This window comes from Phocoena sinus, chromosome 12 (genome assembly GCF_008692025.1).
Source record: "Phocoena sinus isolate mPhoSin1 chromosome 12, mPhoSin1.pri, whole genome shotgun sequence".
NCBI lineage: Eukaryota > Metazoa > Chordata > Mammalia > Artiodactyla > Phocoenidae > Phocoena > Phocoena sinus.
The window spans coordinates 29,288,032-29,304,084 of record NC_045774.1 but is presented as its reverse complement, the minus strand read 5'-3'; the positions used below and the strand labels follow the sequence as shown (position 1 = coordinate 29,304,084).

The window sequence follows — 16,053 nt, the reverse complement described above, 5'->3', positions numbered from 1 at the left end:
TCCCCACTGAGGTTATACATGGGAGGAGGTGTAACTAGACCTTCAGCCAGCAATTCTGATTCCATCTGGAGTCTGATAAAGAAATCAACCTAGCAGAAGGCAGCAGAGAAACATGGGCTGAATTCTAATGATGAAATTAGGCACTAATCCTCAATATGCTGAACCATCTATATCCTTGGATTTTTCACCTGTAAGAACCAATAAATTTCCCTTCGCTTTTTAAATCATGATGGGTTTTCTGTCACTTGACACAGAACCCACATAAAGGCTTATTTTTATTTGGGACTCTATCTAAATAAGTTATGAAAGAACATCTTAAATTGAATTTCACAAATAACCAAAAGAATTTAGTATGGCCATTAATTTCAGCATCTGTCCTATAGCTCTTACCAGAACAGCTTGCTAACCAACACTGTAATAACATTGGGTGGTTTGGATTTCACCTCCTCTCCTTTCCTTTCCCTCCTCTCTAATGGAGCTGCTTAATGAGTAGTGAAAAGTCCCAAAAGGTGAATGCGAAAGAGAAGAGGATAATCAATCCCAAAGGCAGTGAACTCCAAAGATATTCAGTCGGTAAAAAATTGTTTGGCCTCACTGAAGTTATCACCTTCAACAGCTAGTTCTTCCTGGCATACTGATGGAGAGTGGCTAGTAGATTTTCTTTTGAGTGTAATATTTGAAATATTTAATGCTATCAAAGAATGGCTTTCTTAGAAATATAAATCTGTTTCTGTGTTATTTGAGAAGACATAATAAGTTAATGAACTTCATAAAACTTAGGGGGTTGTATCCAGTTTATTTCATGGTTATATCATACAATGATATAATTGTACAATATTTGATCCATGCAAAAGAAATTTGTGCAGTACATATGTAAGTTATGAAACATAGTAATAAAAAACATTACTATAGTAATGAATGCTTGTCCCCCCCCAAAAAATTCATATGTTGAAAGCTAATCCCCAGTGTGATGGTATTTGGCAGTGAGGTTTTGGGAGATGATTCAGTCATGAGGGCAGAACTCTCATGAATGGGATTAGTGGTCTTATAAAAAAGACCCTACAGAGTTTCTTAGCCCCTTCTACCATGTGAGGACACAGTGCAAACATGGCACCAGGAAGCAGGCTCTCACCAGCCTCAGAATCTGCCAGTGCCTTATCTTGGACTTCCCAAACTCCAGAACTGTGAGAAGTAAATTTCTCTTGTTTATAAGCCACAAATTCTATAGTATTGTGTTATAGCTGACCAAATGGACTACAACAAACACCTAGTACCACTATTCAACATAAAAACTAGAACACTGCCAACGCCAGTGAATTTACTTTTGCGTTCCGTCAGTCACATCCCTTTACTAACCCTAGATAAAATCAGTATTCTGAATTTTGTGTTCAACCTCCCTTTATGTTTCTATATAATTTATTAAATATGTATATATTATATAACATTTTACATAATGTATCTATATCCCTATACAATCACAGTGTATGTAGTCTTCTGTGGTTTGATTTTTCATTCAACATTGTTTCATCCATAATGTTGAGTGTAACTGTAGTTCATGTAATTTTCCCTGCTGTATAATAGTAAGCATTTGTTTTCCGTATTGTTATTCAGTTTTTTCCTCTTTGTTCAAACTAATGTAACCTGGGAGCCTGGGAGTGGAATATATCCCAGCCAGTGTCTGTGTAAATAGGAACATAGTTTCTCTCTCAGGAGTTATTTATATAGAGAAAAAGCTGCTGACTCTCTCCATTACAGCCTTCCTAGAACAAACTGAGTGTTATCTTCATAAGAAACCTGAGTAAAAACTATGAGGAACTAGTCATCATACTCCATTATGGTTTTCAAAAGTGAAAGGAAAGTACTTACCTTGTTGCTTCTCTTTAAAACACTGAAAATATATTTGTTAATACTAAAGTCAAAGTTATGCCCCTTGGTTGGGTCTGTGTTTCCATGCTATGCCGAATACCCAGTTAAAAATTAAAATGCAAGAATATCATTCACCAATTAAAAGGAATAAAATGCTAATACATGTTATATTTTGGATGAACCTCAAAAACATTATGCTAAGTGAAATAAGGAAGATGCAAAAGATCACATAATGTTTGATTTATATCACTTATGGTTTATACAACATGTCTAGAAAAGGCAAATTTATAGACATAGAATGCAGGTCAGTGAGTGGCTGGGGCTGGGGGCAGGAGTGAGGAGTAACTGCAAATGGGCAAGAGGGAGCTTCTTGGAGTGACAGAAATGGGCTAAAGTTAGATTGTGACAATAGTGATGGCTGTACACCTCTATAAATTTACTAAAATCACTGAATCACAAGGGTGAAGTTTGTGGTATATAAATTATACTTCAATAAAGCTGCTGAAAATTCAAGTGCTGTCATAATATCTCTAAAGTACTAAATCTAATTCTTTGTTGTTGTTTGATTTCACTTAATTAATGCAATCTATAAATTATTTGGGCTTTTGAAGAAGCAGCTTCAGTCTGTTAAATTTTAACATTTACATGGACTGTTTAACTAGCCCATTTTATTTTATTTATTTTTAAGATCTTTTTGATGTGGACCATTTTTAAAGTCTTTATTGAATTTGTTACAAATTGCTTCCGTTTTATGTTTTGGTTTTTTGGCCACGAGGCATGTGGGATCTTAGCTCCCCGACCAGGGATTGAACCCACACCCTCTGCATTGGAAGGTGAAGTCTTAACCACTAGATCGCCAGGGAAGTCCCTTAACTAGCCCATTTTAAAGTAAAGCTAGAATGGGAGAGGTCCAGCAACTTGAAAAGACCTGCTATTGAAGATGGCAACTGAGTAAGAATGAGTTGGATTACTTGCTAAGGGGCTTAAAATATGACATTGGGAAGATAATTACCACTCCACATACAAGTAGAGAAATCTTAAAACAGCAGCAGTTTCCCAAGGGATCCTATGTCATGATGAGGAGGGATTACAGGAAACTTCTACTAACACTTTATTTTCCTTCCTGGAGCGCCCGGAGAGGTTTCAGTAACTCGGTGGACAGGTCAATGGCTACTTACACTATAGAGTTACCCACAGCCCTCATGATAACTTATGCCTTGCCTACTCCTTTAAAAACCCTCTTTCTTTTTGTCAGAGGCATTTAAGTTTTGTGTTTCCACAAGTTTGCAACTCTCAGTTGAGTTTGGTTTGTGACCTGGTAGTTGTTCATTGAAATAGGACATCACACCAAACATGCCTTGAAAGGAAAACAACTGTAGAAAGCCAGGAATAAAAGGCTGAGTTGGCCAAATCGATCCCACTCTTTTGGATATAATTTTAAATGAAACAGCATTCTTATCACAAAATGGACAGACCTAGCGCTAAAATATAACAAAAGAAAGCTAAAATATTCAAGATTTTTAAAAAATTTATAATTATGTTTGTGAAGCAGAGAAGGAAAGCAATTGGTTAGATAATTTAAGCGTCTTCCCGAAATACCAGTTTTGTCTCAGTTATCTTGATATTTCAGGAGAAAAATATTGGCATGGATTGTGCTAAAGATGAAAATTCTTCTAATTGTTTTGCATATGTACAAACAATGTAGGTGAAGTATATTAGTGTAGAGTTTAACATTCTAGGAGCAAGCAGTCAAAAAAAGACATTATCACTCTCAACATTTTCCTTGTAGAGAAAATTGTGAGATTACAGAGCACGTAGCCATCTGACAAATAGCCATCAGCCTAGTTTGCATGACATTTTTCTTTTACGTTATTAAAAAAAAAGAATCTAATCTCAACAGGTTTGAGTTTCTATGGCACTGAATACTTTTTAAATAGACATCAGTTACTTGATTTAAAAATTCATGAGCTCTCTAGGATTTGAGAAAGAATGTTTCATTCTTACATGTCATTTATTTTCCATAGTGAAAGATATAATAATATCTACAGGGTCTTTAAGATAATATTATTCTTTTAACTAGTTTCACTTGGTATGTGTCAATACCACTGCTAGTATCAAAGATGGAAGTCTAATACAATGTGAGTTGTTTTTATATGCCAATGTTTATTTTAAAACACACACACGTACATCTGAACCACATTACTAAATAATTTAGAGATGATAGCGCACCTAGAAAATTCCTCAGGAATTTTCTTAAACATTACTCCCACTGATTCAGTGGATTTCTATGTTAGTATAAGTTGCTGTTTAAGATCTAAATCAGTTCTCATATCTCACCAATGAACCCATAATAAAGAGAGAACTGTGGAAGAAAAGGGTTTGCTTGCCATCCATACCCTATATTCAACCCATCTAGGTCATGTGCTGAAATTATATTTTTCCAGAAGAGTGCAAAGCATTAAAATATACATTCAAAGAAGCCAGACAGCTCATTGTATGATGGTCCCATGCCCTATCTAGACCTCTCAAGGCTTTCCATAATTCTTACAAACCTGCAGTGCAAACAAAGGACATTTGTCCAATAATACCTCCACAAGGAAAGAATAGAAACATACTTTTATTTACATATTAAAATTGTAGAAAGCAGTCACAAAGGTTACTGCCACTAGAATCTGATCAAAATCATTACTAAATAATAATATTAACAGATTATCATAAATGTCATAATTAAAGGTAAATACCAGAAGAAATATCTGCTCCCTTACTTTCAGTCAATCCTTAAATTAATGTTTTGAAAACTTTTATTTTAGCAATGGAAACCTGGACTCAAAAACACCCTTCTCTCATTTGTAATTGTAACTATTTGATTTACTTATTTTCAGTTTTACAATAAATGATGCTTTTTAAAGAACAGATGCTCTTTCTTTTCTTAATGTGTATTTGTCAATGTTAAGAAGAAAATGTTGTGTACTCCAAAAGTTTGCTACATCATGACAAAGAAGGGAAATTCAGGGTTAACTCTCTGCCGTTGAGTGGTGAATTGAGTGTGAGGCCAGAGACGGGACAGAATAGTCCTTGAGTGGGCAAAGCAGCTGGCTGGAGAGGACACAGGCCCTCACTGACTCTCACCTCCACCAAACAACCCAACAATAGGGACACTTCCCTGTGCCCAGAACAAATTCTCATTAGTTGTATCAGATTCATGTCGTCTTTTAAATTGAAGATTTATTTTAAAATCCTTAAAGGAGCGTATATATCTGACCTTTCAGGGTATGTGTAGAAGTAACAACACAAATCAAAACAACCCAAAGGAGAAAAGACATCTGTTTGATCAAGCATCTCTGTCTTCCACAATGAGAAATATTATCATAAATAAGAAAAAAGAAATAGCCCCTAATTTGCATAATTTAAGTAATGTTCTAAGGCTAACTCTTTACTGTTTGGGAAGTCTATGAGGCATTTGGTCCGATAGATAGAAGTCCACAAGGAATGGGAAGTGACATTACATTTATTATAAGATTATCCAGCATCAGATATTGACTTCAAACACATTTTAAAGAAAGGCAATTAAAGGGGGATCTAAGAATGCAAAATAATTGGAATCAAGTAGAGTTACTTGGTAGAAATAAAATTTGAAAGTGAAACACTTAAGCCTTTCATGCTTTTCTTAACATTACAATAGACGATAATTTTTAAAAATTTCTCCTTTTAAAGGCAAAATGATGACCAATACATTCAATAATTGGTTCAGTTCTTAGATAAGTTTTTAAGACTCGATCTTCTGTAAGACTTAAAATGTATATAAATATGAATACATATATGAAAATAAAAATTTAAAAGTATGTGTTTGAGTAACACTAAAATAGAGGTTTCATGATTCCATTACTGGTCTCCATTTAATGAGAAATCATATGTAAACATATTATTGGAGAGGCATGATGATTTTTTCCTCCTGTTCTAAAAGTTTAAAACCTTTATTCCACAGTGTCCTTTTAAAAAGCATTTGTGTTTGCGTTTGGTTGGTTTGTAGATTGGGGGTTTCCCCACCATCACCAGAAGTAAAGGTTGGCACCATTTTCCATCTGTATAACAATCCAATGTAAGTTGAAATGTCTTCATGATGCAAACTGGTGACTATGTGCTTTAACCCATTTTAATTCTCTCACTCCATGGAAACCCAACCTGAGACTTTTGTTCATGGTCGTATGTAGTGTAAGTCACAAAGTAAAAATGGAGACATGTTGGATAGTGTCCCCCGCAAAATTCATGTGCCACTCAGAATCTCAGAATGTGACCTTATTTGGATATAAGATCTTTACAGATGTTAATTAAGGTAAGGATGGAAATGAGATCATACTGGATAAGGGTGGGCCCTAAATCCTATGAAACTATGCTTATAAAAGATGGGAAACGGGCTTCCCTGGTGGCGCAGTGGTTGGGAGTCTGCCTGCCGATGCAGGGGACACGGGTTCGTGCCCCAGTCCGGGAAGATCCCACATGCCGCAGAGCGGCTAGGCCTGTGAGCCATGGCCGCTGAGCCTGCACGTCCGGAGCCTGTGCTCCGCAATGGGAGAGGCCACAACAGTGAGAGGCCCGTGTACTGCAAAAAAAAAAAAAAAAAAAAAAGATGGGAAACAATACAGAAAGAGACACAGAGAGAAGTCCATGTAAAGATAAAGATGGAGATTGCAATAATGTGACTGAAAGCCAAGGAACATCTAGGGTCACCAGAAGCTGGAAGAGGCAATGAAGGACCCTTCTCTAGAGCCTTCAGACAAAGCATGATCGTGTGAACACCTTGATTTTGGACTTCTGGTCTTGAGAACTATGAGAGAGTAAACTTTCATTGTTTTAAGCCACCCAATTTGTGGTAATTTGTTACAGCAGCCCTAGGAAATTAATACAAGTCTTGTGCTTTAAAATCTCTAAGTTCATTCTTTAGTTATGAATTCAAAAGACAGGGGCTATTCAAGGTGTTGGCCTTTCTTGATAAGAATGAAATTTGAGGCCAGGATTATAGGATGTGGCCATGTTGGCTTTCAGTTAGAATAATTTTTTTTTACTGAGATCTAATTTTCAAAGTTTGTAATAGAATTGCCAAAGAATAAGCAGCAGATCATCTTCACTGTGAATAGTCCGTTTTCTTTTCTAAGAAACTCAAGCAATTATTTAAAATTAGATCTATACCAAGGCAAAGAGGAAATCATTTATTAATAGAATTCCATCACAAAAAAGTCAAAACAGATGATAACACAGCATCAATTTTAAAATAAGTATCCCAGATAAATATAGTTGTGTCTGTTAATCTTTGGCAACAACTTTTATATCAAAAGTGTAGTTACCTTCATGATAAAGAAAGTTGTGATTTTTACCTATAGAGTCAAACACTTGGTGATTTCTGTGACCTACTATGAGGCCTTTGCAAAACATGCTATATCATTATTCCACCATGGTCTAGACTTCCTAAATTTAATTTGGGGGAAAAAAGAATGATTGCTAATAAAGCAATCATGTAAATCACCAGAAAGTGAAGGGAAAGACTAAAGTAGTTATAGCTTAATACTGAATAGAGTTTTAATTTTGTGATTGCCATCATAAACTGCTTTTCATCCAAAATAATAGAATTCTAGATTTTATTGAAATTACTCCTGTCCTCCCCACAAGTTTTTAGGGCTTAGTTGTTAAAAAAGGATTTCTTTGTTGTTGTTCTATGACTGTTGAAAGTCGTATCTTTTATAATCTTACCCCTAGCCTAAAGTGAAAATGGGGGGGGGGAAATGGAATGCAACTATTGAAAAGGGCCATAGAAATAACTGTCATAGCAACAACCACCACCACCACAACAACCATTATTTATAAGTGTTTATCATATGTTAAGCACTAAACTAAGTCATTTTACATGTATCATCTCAGTTAATACACCCTAAACGCTATGGGACCCATCCCTGCTGTCATCAGGTTAAATAGGAGGACTCTGAGACCCAGTGAAGTTAAATTAAGGGACTTGTCCAAGTTCACACAACTAACTGGTTGTATAAGCAGAACTTAGACCCAGTCCCTTAGTGTCGTACTTGCCACAATAACTTAAGAGAAAAACATGAACAAAAATCATAATTCTATTAAGAACATTCACATTTTATAATTTAACAGGATGTGAGCATTACACTATACATCCAACATTTAGTTCACTCTTCTGCCCAAATTCATTTGAGAAGTGTTACACCCTACCCTTCCTGGGTAGATTGTCTCACTGTGGTCAGTTCTGGAATTGAGTTAAAAGAAAAAAGAACTTATTCATGTGAGGGGCAGTTTAGTATTCGCCTAAAATTCTGGCTGAAAATAATACTGGCTTTATCTAAAATATGTCACAGTGACCAGTTAAAAAAAACCCAGTACAGTCAATCAACTGTTTGTTTTGTCTATTGAGTAACCCCCAAAAACACATTTAGCAAATTTCAGTACTGAATTGATCTAACCCATGTCTGTTTCTGTGTGGGAGCTATGTGGTATACTCAAATGCAATGGATGAAGAATTCCTAAATTCTTCTACTAATGGGTTCTTTAGAATTGATTTAGAGCTTCTAACTAAAGAATGGTCCTCCTTTCTTTAGGAGGATTGCCCTTTGCAAATTTTAAGAATAAGTATCAGATGACCCTTCTTGTCATAGACCATGGATTTAAAGCTCTTCATCCTAATGATTCCTCAGAAAAAGAAAACAAAGACAAACAAAGCCTGAGGTTTGTTGTTCTTATTGTTGTAATTGTGGTTGGTATAACAACATTGGATGCAGTAAACCCTCAAATGACAGAAGAGTCCTAGGCATATCCTGAGTAGATTGAAAGTTGGAAATAATAATAAATAAGAAAAACCATTTTCCAGTGGTTATTTCCAAAGATAACTGCTATGGGCTGATTTGTGTCCTCCCTGCCCCCAAATTCATGTCAAATTTGTAACTGTAACTGTATTTGGAGATAGGGCTTTTAGGAGTTAATTAAGGTTAGGTGAGGTCGTAAAGGTGGGGTCCAATAGCATCGGTGGACTTATAAGAAGAGGAAGACAGAGAGACCACTCTCTTTCTCTCCCTCCTCAAAAGTACTCAGAAGGAAAACCATGTGAGGACACGGCAAGAAGGTGGCCACCTGCAAGCCAGGAAGAGAGTTCTCGCCAGAAACCAACCAGGCTGGTACCAGGATCGCTGACTTCCAGCGTCCAGAACAGTGAGAAAATAAATGTTTGTTGTTTAAGCCACCCAGTCTATGGTATTTTGCTGACTAAGATGATAAAACTATTAGCAAACCTTAAAAATATGTCAGAAAAGTAAAAAAAATTTTAAAAAGCTTTCCACTTGCTCTAAACGCTTATAAATTTACCTGCTGCATGATCAGATTGATAGAAATTAAACAAGCAATTTACAGGGTTTCAGTTAGGGCCGATAGTAGGTAGTAACAGCCTTAACAACCTGCACATTTTTTCTGGCCATTTCTCAAAAGCAGTAACTTAAAAAAGTTATTTTACTGAGAGTAAGTTAACGACAACATTTGCTGGAACGGCTCATATTGATGAGTTTTCTCAGATGAGTAGTCAGAGGTAGATTGCTAAATATTTTTCAACTAATTGTGAGCTCCAAATAAGAAGTGAAGCCCACTGGTACTTTGAACAAATTATAAACTTCATAGAGAACTTGTGATCTGCCTTTTCTATCAGAATCAAACAAAATATTCTACTCTAGCTGTGGTTAACTTGATCCTTTATGCTACAAATACACTGGCAGAAAATAAATTGGCTCCCCTTCTTTCTACTAATGGATCCCCTTATATTCAGAGACTATATTTCCAAAATTTCCTTGTACTAAAGAGGCTAATAGAACGGAAGCAGAAGTGATATGTAGAACTTCTAGATCCCATTATTATAAAGAACCTGCTCGCCCTCTACCCTCTTTTTCCTCCCTCCTGAGGGCTGGTGAGGGTAAGCTGACTTTACCTATGTATATGAAGTCATCCAGCTCCCAAAGGATTACAGAGTAACAAGACAGAAGGAACCTGGGTGCCTGGGTATCTTTGTGAAGTAGAGTCACCCATCCACTCTGGACCACCTGCCAAGGTCTACACTATAAGAAAGGGAGAAGTAAATCTGTGACTTGTCTGAGCCACTGTACGTTGGAGTTGTGTTTAGTCCTCTAAATAATGTGCATATCTTACAGTTTACAGTGTGCCTTCCATATGCTATGTTCTAGAACATCCATCCATTCATTCAACAACTACTTTTTAAGTACATCTTATGTGTTAGCTCTACTCTAGGCTCTGAGCACACAACTAAGCCAAGCACACAAAGTCCCTGAACTCAGAAAAACTTTCATTACAGTGATGGGGGAGGAAATGGGGCAGAGAGACAATAACAAAGTAAATACAAATAAACACAATAATTTCAAAACAGTAACAGTAGTTTAAAGTGAAGGCTCTACACTCAGATTGGCCCATGTTTAAACCCAGATTTTGCCATTTATCCCCTGTAGTGGCCAGCCTCCAAGAATGACCCCCCCAAACAGAAACATGCACACTGAACCACACCTCCTCCTTTATAGACCCCTCCCCTTGAATCTGAGCAGGCTCCATGACTCACTTTTGACCAATAGAATGAGGCCAAAGTGATGTTGTGTGTCTTCCAAGGTTAGGACATAGAAGACTTTCAGCTTCCACCTGGATCTTATGGAGTGCTCACCCAGAAAGGGGTCAGCTGTCATGTAACAAGATCAACTGCCTGAGACTGCCAGGCTGAGGAAGCCATGTGGAGAGGCTGTACAGAGAGAGATGCCCGGCCAGACCAACCCTAGCTGTTCTGCCCATGGCGGTGTGTGAATGAAGAAGTCATCTTTGATGTTCAGCCTAATCAAGCCTTCAGCTGACTCGGCTGCCTTCTGACTGCAACAGCATGAGAGACCCCAAGTGAGAACCAGCCAGCTGAGCCCAAGCAACCACAGAACCAAGAGAAATGACACTAACTTAAGCCACCAATTTGGGTTATAACACAGCAGGAGCCAACTGGATCACCAGCTTCATGAATTAAGCACATTTCTTACTCTCTCTGTGCCTCTACTTTCTCACCTCCAAGGTTCCTATCTCATAAGGTTGCTACTAGAACTAAGTGAGTCAATCTGGAAAGTGCTTACAACAGTGCCTGGTTTGTGGTAAACATTTAGTAAGTGTTGGCTATTATTATTTATGATCAATAAATAAAATAGGATGATGGGACAGAAATATTCATAGTGGATGCTCAGGAAGTTCTTACCTAGAAGATGACCCTTGAACTTAGACCTGAAAAATAAGGACTCCACCACGCAGAGAGCCGGAGAGGAGCCTCCAAACAGAGAGAGGAGTGAGGACAAAGATCCTGGGGTGGCAATGATACAGTGTTTTTGAGAGATACAGACATGGCCAGTGTGATTGGAGGGTGGTGAGCCAAACAGAATCATGTAAGCCATGATAAGGAATTTGGATTTTGTATTAAACACAATAGAAAGCTTTGAGGGATTTTAAGAAGGGGAATGGCTTGGATCACTCTGTTGGAAGACGATTTTAGAAAGGCAAGAATGGAAGCAGGAAGAGCATTTAGAAGACTTTTGTAGTCATCTTAGTAAAAGACTTTGGTGACTTGAACCAGTGTTTAGCAGGGGAGATGGAGAGGAGAGGGCAGATTTGAGGATGTGTTCATTGAATGAGTGGCCCTTGGGCTGCCCATCAGGTCCCCATGGTAGAAATGAGATCTATTTTAACAAGGCCACTTTGGAACTTACATTACTTTAACCCCTTAGACAGAGTTCAAATCATTATACCCCAGGACGGCTCGAGTATTTCTCATTTTGGGGTTCAGTTGCTACAGATTCTTGTTACTAAATAGGGGATGATAGAATATAAGTTTTCTCACCCATTTCTTATTATTATTCAAACAGGAAAAGCAATTCAAAGCAATCTAGCTTAGTGGAAGGAGCATTACTAGGCAAATCAGGACACAGGTTCAAGTGGCAATACTGTAGCTGACCACTTATGTGAGCCTGCACAGAATTCTTGACCACTTAGGGGCCTTCTTGATTCTCAGCCCCTTCCAATTCTAAGAGTCTATCACTTTGGAGTTCTATTTTAAAATACTACATTACCTGGACATATTTTATGCTCATGAGGTCAGGAGTCACATCCTAAGTACTTTCTTGATGGTCCTAGGATCTAAACTCCATGACTCATGATTTTTGGTTCCTTGAGGCTCAAAGCACCTGCCACAAGGATGTAATTACAAGCAGATCATCACCAGAAAGAAGCTGTGATTTTATTTTTTGCCCATCTTATCCTAACCTGATAGGAAGGGGCCTGACAGTAAGTTGGCCTCTTTGTTTTATTGCCATCAATAAGCCATATTTAACATAAAATGCTTTATAGGCATCTTTCAAATAATCCATAAAATTTATTATTTTTAGGAAAACTTGGGAGGTTTTGCTCAGGCTTTACACTAAGACACAGAAAAGTCATCACTCAAGCAAGTTTTTCTAAAACTTCATTGTTACGGGTGGAAAGCCTCTGGCACACATTCTACTAGGATTTCCATTTCATAGACTCACAGACATAGAAATCAAACTTATGGTTACCAAAGGGGGAAGGGTGGGGAGGGATAAATTGGGAATTTGGAATTAACAGATACACACTACTATATATAAAATAAATAAGCAACAAGGACCTGCTGTATAGCACAGGGAACTATCTATATTCAATATCTTGTAATGCCCTATAATAACCTTATATAACCTGTAATGGAAAATAATCTGGAAAAGAGATATATACTTGCTGTACACCTGAAACATTGTTAATCAACTAAAAATTGCAAATATAACTTTAAAAAAAAGATTTCTATTTCATATAGCAGCTCTTTATTTAGTGGTGACAACAGAAAAGAGAGATTCTACATAAAATGGGAGAATGGAGGCACAGAACCTCACATGGCACCTGACAGGAGTGTTGTTCAGTTTCTTCTCTCTTCTCTCCTAATATTGAGCAGGTCTAATAAAATATGCTAGTGTTAGAAGACTTAGGATGACACAAACTCGATTTGTAAAAATTTCACTTCTCACTATCTGCCTGAGTTTCTTTCAGCTCACTTGCCCCTTAAGGTAAACTCTGTCTTTCACGTACACAGGCTTTGTTGCTTTCAGAGTTACATTTTGGAGCATGTGGGCTGCAAGGTTAACTCTTGGATCTGAAAACCATAATGAGTCTTTCTTTGGACTTTATTGTTGCTGTCTGCCAGCTTTAAATTTTAGTGCTGTAGCACTGGATCTACAATTCATTGAATTAAATGAAAAGGAGGGGGACAGTAAGGTGAACACCAAGAGGACTTCTGAATACTGATCATAAATGGTGCCCCGTAGGAAAAGAATATGAAAAAGAATGTACATACGGTATATGTATAACCGAATCACTTTGCTTTACAGCAGAAATTAACACAACATTATAAATCAACTATATGTCAATAAAATAAATTTTTTTAAAGGGTGTCAGGTAAAGATAATAGCATCACCATCACTGATGTCCTTACATAGCCACCAATCTCACTCACTGGTGCTGTATTCACTTTGGCTGCCAAAATATAACAGGCCAGCATCATTATAATTTGAAATCAGTAAGGGGAGATAATGCTCACCTGACAAAATAAGTTAAAATTTAACAAAATACAGTCAAATTTCAATAGTCTTATAAGCTGAAGATGGAAAATAATCAATTAGCAGCAAAGGATACAGTGGCAATTATGTCCAATGGAGAAAGAGGTGTCGATTTGCATAGAAGGTCAGCACATCGTTGAAGTGGTGTTGGTTACCATCAAACAAAGAGGATAACACATTTGGAGGTGTTAATGAAAAGCAAAGAAAGAAAGATAGAATTGGCAGTTTCGCCAGTTTGCCAGCCTGTGTGCCTCCTGGCCAACTAGTAGGGAGTATGAGAAAAGGACTAAAATTCGAGTTTAAAGACATATTTCCCTGCCCCCTGGGAAAGAGAATGGGATGATGGTAGATGAAGTCAGTTCAAAAGAAGCCCTGATGTTTCTCTTCTCATAAAAAAGGAAGCAAATTATCCCATCCAAGTGCAACTGAATCAAATTTGAACTTCCTGAAAATTTATCAGTTGATAAACGAGGATTTACGTTCAAGGATACATTCCATGCCTAATCTTCATTTTACTACTTTTGGAGATAAATCTTCCTTAGCATTGAAATCTTTCAAAGATAGCCTTTCTTGCAGAACAAATTGTTAGAAGTGTGCAACAAATTGGCCAGATGTCGCTGAGGCATAAATTCTCTCTTAAAAGTAAGGTAAGAGCTTTTAGTAACTACCTCATGCTCTCACACCACTAGTTTTCTACTTAGTTCTTTGAAACTGTAATGTTCAAAGGATTTCTCTTGTTATTGAAAGAGTTAATACAGTTTCTCAAAAATGCTTCTCTTCTCACAGAATTATAGTTTATATTTTGGGAGAATCTGGCACAGCTTAAGTTACAGCTTAACTGATTTTCTCAGTAGAATCCAACAATAAGTCATTTCCCCCACCCATCTGTCCCTAAGTGATTATTAGTAGGGTAGACACAAAATGTCAAGAGGAAAAAGTATTATTCATCTTAATCTACTGTCTTCAAGACTGCACACCAGGTACCTAAATAACAGCCTTCTTCATAGCTTGCTCCCGAACAGGTAGCTATCGCTTAGAGGGTTTTTACAAATACCCCAAGTTCATTATCAACCCACTAGCCCTTCTCAGACTAACTGTATCACTGCAGGATAAGTGGATTTAATTCTTACTTATCTAAAAAATAATACTCATTGCTAGGCACAAAAAGCAGCTTGTGGCATGAAGCTAGTTTTGCTCCTTTCCAGAAATTGCTGTTTTTAAGTTTCAAACCTTAGAAAAATCAGAGAGCAGAAATCTATTCGGATGTATATATTACTATGATTGTTACTAACCCCCAAACAGCCTCAGCAGCTTACCAACTGAAGGGTAGCAGAAAATCAGACCTTCTCCCTCCAGTAAGAAAAGTACTCTAAGCAAGATCTTCCTAGCTTACTAGCCTGGTATGTGGTAAGGCCATAGTTCTGGTTCTTAATTATCATCCCATTCCAGAGCCCAAATAAATAAATTACCTGTGGTTATTCCGCAGATATCTCAGTAGCTACACACACACACACACACACACACACACACACACACACACACACACACGTTTCACAAAGTATTGGCCAATGCCCACTTTCACATAGCTCTTTGAGTCTAAAAATAACTTAAACTTTCATGTCTTACCAAGACTGAGAAAAGGGAGGGAAAATCAAAGAAAACTAATTTGGGAATCAGAGGGGAAACATTTAACGGGCCTGTTGGGTGTTCTCTTAATGCTGTCTTGAATCTCAGATTAAATTATTATACTTTCTGTGTTGTAGTGCTGGGTCATTTGTGCATGAGGACAAAGGCAACTTCAACTTGATATTTCTATCATCCCTGCTGTGTGAAGAGTCCTTTTCCTGGTTTATAACATCAATCACTCTCACAATAAATCTTGGTAGTGGATATGGTCATTTAAATCTCCACCTGCACAAACAACAGAAAATAAGAGAGCCCATAAATCTCTACACCGGTGATTAACAAATTTTGGATCCTGGGCAAAGATATTATGGGGGCCGGGGGGGTCTCACTAATTCATTAATAAAGACTGATTTGCTGACAATCTGTTTAGTTTACAGCATAGGGGGAAAGCAAACAAGACCCTGCTAACAAAACAAAATGTTAGAGGTTAGTGAATTCCCAGCTGAGCCCAGGATTAGAGATATGGTATCTTAATGTAGGAGAGGGGTGCAGATTCCGAGCCAAAAGCTCAGAATCCGCTCTTGCATTTTGCTCTAGCCCCTCATTGTCAATCCTTAATTTCAAGGAAATAAACCCGGAGAAAGAAAGATTCATGCATTCTGTCTCTCTGATTTCATTTCATCGATGTCATTCAATCCCTTGGTTTCTGGTTCCCTTTGCTTTTCTACTTACTCCCCAGATTTTCTTCTTCTCCAGGAAAGATGGTCGGGGCTGGAGTTAGAGATGGAAAAAAGAACCTTCTGAACAGGACATTTTGCTTAATGTTTTGTAATGTCAGCTTTACATGCAGAACCCTGGT

General features: G+C 37.4%; 1 long non-coding RNA gene across 1 annotated transcript in view; it reads right to left on the bottom strand.

Moving 5' to 3' along the window:
- Window positions 1-16,053, bottom strand: part of LOC116763778 — an 89,114-nt gene that overhangs the window by 31,695 nt on the left and 41,366 nt on the right. The window lies entirely within an intron of this gene.